The sequence below is a fragment of the Arctopsyche grandis genome, chromosome 2 (genome assembly GCF_051622035.1).
Source record: "Arctopsyche grandis isolate Sample6627 chromosome 2, ASM5162203v2, whole genome shotgun sequence".
NCBI classification, from domain to species: domain Eukaryota; kingdom Metazoa; phylum Arthropoda; class Insecta; order Trichoptera; family Hydropsychidae; genus Arctopsyche; species Arctopsyche grandis.
This window is the reverse complement of record NC_135356.1, coordinates 2,099,300-2,105,069: the sequence shown is the minus strand read 5'-3', so window position 1 is coordinate 2,105,069 and position 5,770 is coordinate 2,099,300. Positions and strand designations below refer to the sequence as shown.

Sequence of the window (5,770 nt, the reverse complement as noted above, 5' to 3'; positions counted from 1 at the left end):
CTCAATATTATGTATATACCAATACCTATGTGTAAGACAGGGAAGGTATGTTGACCGTATCCCGGTCTAACGAAACACGTGTTGTGTAGTTTGAAAGAGGATCGTTTATTTTTGTTCAATTTGGTACAATGGTTATTGTATGTACGAAGAGGTTTCTTCGGAGATGTGATCTAGTTGAACTCTAGAGGCTCACTCTGCCGGTGGAGGTTGCTGCGTTGCTTTATAAACGTTTTGGGTTGAAGTGTGTCGTGTGCACATCTTTTGTTCTTGGTACTCGCGCTGCCCTAGTTATGCTGCGAGCGTGGTTTTATGGGTTCATACGCCTGGACGTAGTTTGTGGTTTTTATGGGTTCAGTGTGTTCTTCCTTTGTTTCCCAGATACGTGTATAGAAACACGTGTCGACCTTTTGACGAAGCGAGCGTGTGCCATGCGTTAATGACTTTCCTGGATATGTGTCGCAGTGACCTGATGAGATCATTTCAGTTGTACTATATGCCTACATATGTAACAACTTCCTACTGAAATAAAAATGGGAATAAACAAATTTCCGTGAATAATATAAACTGAATTGCTTAGAACAATTTTGATGGGACGATTCATCATCAACCAGCGATTTAAATTTACTTCATACTTTCAAAATAACATTTGATAATACTTCGACGGTATAGTAAGATTTAAACAGTTTCAGAATATAAATCTATTCCTAATCTAGACACATCCATGTACATATATAGAAATATAGGATAGGGGGCCCCCTCCCCAAAATCCCGATTTTCGATTAACATTAATTGAAAATATTATACATTTTTTCAGGAACGTAACTTGTGGGGGGCACTCACCCCCCTAAATTAAAGAATAGTGTGAATTTAGAAAATATTATGAATTTAATGATTAATGAGATATTATGGATCTATGAATGCTGCGTTTATTTCTTATGTATGTTACTTTTGGGTAACTAATAAAATAATCGCTGCTATGTGATTTGAAAGAAAAAGATTTTATTATTTCGAAGCAAGTACATTTTGGTTTTTAAGTGAAAAGACTGTCGGTATAAATTAAGTTAATTCATAGTATTTTAGTGACTCAGCTTGATGGTCGATTTTTGTTGACCATGTGAAGATTTTTGGAAAAAAAATTTCGCTTTTTTTTCACTTTTTATATAATATTTTTTCAAAAATAAGTTGATTTTTTTCATATTTTAAAACTCAATGAGGTGTATACAAAGAATATTTTCCATTTTTATTCCGATATAAAAAAGATTTTTTGAAAAAAAAAATTCAATTTGACCAATCTTTGCCTGCCCCCTCCCCAAGAAAAAGCTGAAATGACGTCCCTGATTGTTTTCTACCGAAAGTAAAAGCCGCTTTTATGCCGCATTCTTTTATGATGCATTCTATTTACCTAGGACAAGGGTTTAAACGAAATATACAATGTAATTTATGGATCTATTTTGCTTTTGCCATTTTTCTTGTACCTAAATTTGTTTATTCTCATTTTTGAAAATTTTATTTATTTTTTACCCTGGGTGGGCCCCCATTGACTCTTGGCATGCACTAATTTGAATCCCAGTCCGCCAATGGTTATCATTACTAAAGATCAAACAACTTTAAATTCACTCTTTTGAAAGATTTTTGTGGAATATAAATTCAAAATATATAATGACTGACGAATTAATGGCAAAAATTGTCATTGTGACCACCGCAATGTGACTAATAATCCAATTACCCTATTGAGAAGTGTCCTGGCAGCACTAGCTAGCTTGATCGGTCGGCTATTTAGTGCTGGCAGCACCGAAACAAGTGTTTTGACAGTTGCTTTCTGACAGCCGGTGCGTGTGCTGTTCTCCTCGCCGTATATTCACTTCAAGTATGTACTCTTTAATTGAAATGTATTGTTAAACGATAATACATTGCGTATTTAAATTTCATGTGCGTCTGACATTTTGACGTTTCCCGTTGCGTCCCGTTCCGTTTCAGGTTGTACTTCAAGTAGTACTTACATAGGTTGTAAATCAATTCGAAGCTCGAGATCAAGGCTTTCCGCTGTCATTCAATCTTATTTTCTTCGGTCTTCCGTTATCACACGAGGGAAAGCGAATCCGGATCCATTAATTTGGATTGCATGTCACAGTTGATCACAGTTCGACTTTTTCTCTAGACTCGCAAGATGGAAAGACGGTCTGCATATCCGTATTCGTATACTTCCGAATGTCACAATGTGCAATCCTGTTATTCGCACATAATTCCTTTCGATCGTTTTAGCATCTTTCAATCTCAATTTTCATCCCATTGAGGCTATGAGGTTGACGTCTCGATTAGAGAAATGGTGTATTTTGTGCAATCTAACCTTCTCTCACCCTTCACCCTTCTAACTCCCGCGGCTTCTACCCTCGATCTTACTTCCGAGAGAGGTGTTCTTGTGACAGTAACGAAGAGCAGTCTAGTTGTGTGTACCGATTAAAAATTCAATTGACTTGAGCTCCATTGAAAATTTACATGGGTACTGGAGTGCTCGGAATTAACTGACAGCATCACATACGTACATATTAACGTATGGCATATCACATACATTCATATATGGCATAGCTGCACTTGCTATCGGTACGAATGTCATTTTTAAATTAGAATCGAATCGATTGTTGATTTAGAAAGTTTTTGTGCAAACGTAGAATCTCTTTCTCAAATTAGAGACATTTTTGTCGCCGATTGCGTCAAAGAAAATGCGATGGGAAATTCAGTGAGGTTTTCTTTGAGTCAATCATTTGTTGGGATTGCATATTAATTAATGTATGGCATATCACATACATTCATATCCAAACGATTTTTACGTAAATGCCCCTCGTGATTAAATATACCTGTCGTTGTTACTTTTTTTTCAGATTTCGTTACATCGTATTTCGTATCATGTCTGGTGAATACTACTCTGAACCTTCATCGGATATCGAAATGACCACGGATTCCGAAATACCCACAGATTCCGGTATGCCAACGGAATCTGTGCCGACAGACCACGAGATGTCGAGTGATGATGATTGCGACATGTTTAATCAAAACTTTATTCACACGTCTTTAGACGGTTGTGTCGTCTGTAGAAGAGCAGTGAGCAGGTATATATACTATTTAATATTCTTCAAATGTGTGAATGTGTTTGAAACGTGTTTCATCTCATCATGTCTAATGTATGAATTATTATATTGTACTCTCGGAGCTGGAGAATGACTTTTCAGACTGTGTCAATTTTTAATACCAGCACCCTCCACAGAGCTACGCTTTTTTTTATATTTTTCGAAAATATTTTTAATATTATATAAATTTTTTCAAAATTTGACTTTATTTTATTCAAGATATCGACATGAACTTCAAATATGATTGATTGTATAAAATACTTTGTTGTGTTTATACAATCGAGAAATCACAAGTAATTATATGTACAGTCGAAATGATCGTATAATAATTACTTGTGTTGTTCCGTGAGGCTTCCATGGCATCTTAGGTATATATATACATACATTTTGTATTTTGCACATGCTTTCTGAAAATTCTTCATAATTTACATGCACCTAAGTACATATATGTTGAGAAAAAGCTTTTGCGGACTTGCTTGTGCGACTTCAGATGATCGTGTTAACTGCTAATTGCTTTTCTAACAAATAACTTGTATACTCTTGACGTTGATTATTTATTATTTTGTGCTTACATCAAGCGACATGTTGACGTGCAACATATTCTTTCAAGGAATGCTGAATTCATTGCTTTCATTCATTCATTTGTTCCGACAGACTTCTCACTGACTTGAAATTGAACAACACCCATATTGACGAAACGTCTAGACATGGAATGCTTGATTTTTATGTATTTTAACTATAATATTATTATAATCAATGTTGTGAAGTCGAACGAAACGTTTCCGTATTTCATTTCGATTACAATTCATTGTTGGATGATTCTTCATATTACGACGTTTAACATTCAGAGTGAGATTTTTCACGACTCAACTTGACAACATTGATTGTAATAAAATTATATGTATGTAATCTATTATATTATATAAAGCTTCTATGTATACCTATGCTATATATATATTGATTTATAATTCATATTTTCATTTTATATATACATTGCATGTACACACAAAATAGCACCATTGTATATGCGTACAAAATCTTTTGCTTACCAAAATTATTTTTTTGTTTTATAACTATTTAATTAAATAATAGTTATAGCACTGTATGTACATATATGTGTGTATACGTACAATAGACCCCCCAGAACGTGGTTAAAATATACAAAAATAATAAAAACCGCGTTCTTGGAAGTCTTCTGAATTATTATTAAAGAATTTTTACTTACAGTAGCAAATTCGAGAATGCCCACGACTATTCTATAATAATAATGACAATATTTGATGACGATATGAGGCTCTTTAACCGTCTTGTCTACGAACCTAAGCCTGATATATGCTCAGCATGCTTAATGCTAGTTAACGTGTTTAAGAAATATCCTGCCGGAACAAAAGTAGACTGGAATCATGTCAGTTGATATAATATTTACTTTAAAGCGTGTCTAGATTTTTTTATTTGAATTTTAAGCTTGACTAAACATTACAGATAATCGACTCGAGAATATCCGATGTTGAACGGGGAGAGGTCACAATGATCAATGTAGACCTTAAGACACCAGGCAGACAAGTTGAAAATTCACCATAACGGCTGAATGACTATTGACACGCTGCATTTAAAACACTTATTATTATGTACATATGTTAATATTCTGTACAGAATAGATATTTTTGTATACATGTACTCAATACACTGAAGACTGGTAGAGATAGTTACATAAATACTAGATTGTAATATTTAAAATGTGATAATTAATACGATCAGTTTGCATATGTGATTGCTGATTTTTTTTTCTGTGAACTGATTGAATAAGGGCTTACGTGCCATTATAATATTAAAATAAATCAAATCAAATATATGGCTGTGATTTAAGAGGGTCGTTAAATATATAAAAGTACAAAATATTAGACGTACGTATTAATTATACGTACATTAAAAAGTATCAAACGTTGTTTAATATGTTAAATACAAAATTAGTTAGTAGAGAGTAAGACTGCAGTTTATATACCTTTTATATACATATATATTTTTTGTTAATGAGAATTGTTATTAAATATATTTACGTTTATATACGTTTTGTTATATATTATGTTTACTCGTTACTGTATATTCAAACTACTTATTTATAGATAATATATTTATCAGAAGAGAGCATATGGAGATGTTTATTTATTTATCATGTTAATTTATTCTTAAAACATACGTTATGTTTTGTTTTGTTTTCAAAAATGAATAAAACGCTCTATACGAAAAAGTCTTTTGTATTGTAGTTTTTTTTTTAGCAGAATTTGTGCATAGATTTTAGAAATTGGCTGTTATTGGTAATACTAACGATAACTATCGGTTTGGTGATTATTGGTCACAAAGCCACTAAAATCTCTATAACGGAACATCTGGCAGCTGAAAAGTCCATCATACTAATGAGAACTCGAGTGCCAAATATTCCGTATTCGTGATTTTCATGGCAAAAATTGTCTTTTGGGCGATCGCAATGTGCGTAATAATCCAATTACTCCGCCAATACGATGGTGAAAAATAATCGTAATAGACACGTTTGAAAATGCTACAATTTTGACGTCTTATGGTATGTATGTAGTCCTATTTATTTATGACGACACATACCAGGAAGGCATTACAGGCAACCCCAATGC

At 33.4% G+C, this 5,770-nt stretch overlaps 1 long non-coding RNA gene across 2 annotated transcripts; it reads left to right on the top strand.

Annotated features, from left to right (window-relative positions):
- The first annotated feature begins 1,807 nt into the window (after positions 1–1,807).
- Positions 1,808–5,376, top strand: LOC143922676 (uncharacterized). Of its 2 annotated transcripts, XR_013261617.1 has the most exons (5): positions 1,808–1,867; positions 2,880–3,107; positions 3,345–3,493; positions 4,353–4,530; positions 4,608–5,376. It is a non-coding gene; the product is annotated as an uncharacterized LOC143922676 (long non-coding RNA). The 2 variants fall into 2 exon arrangements; XR_013261618.1 differs by lacking the exons at positions 1,808–1,867; positions 2,880–3,107 and having other exon boundaries at positions 3,362–3,493.
- Positions 5,377–5,770: the final 394 nt, after the last annotated feature.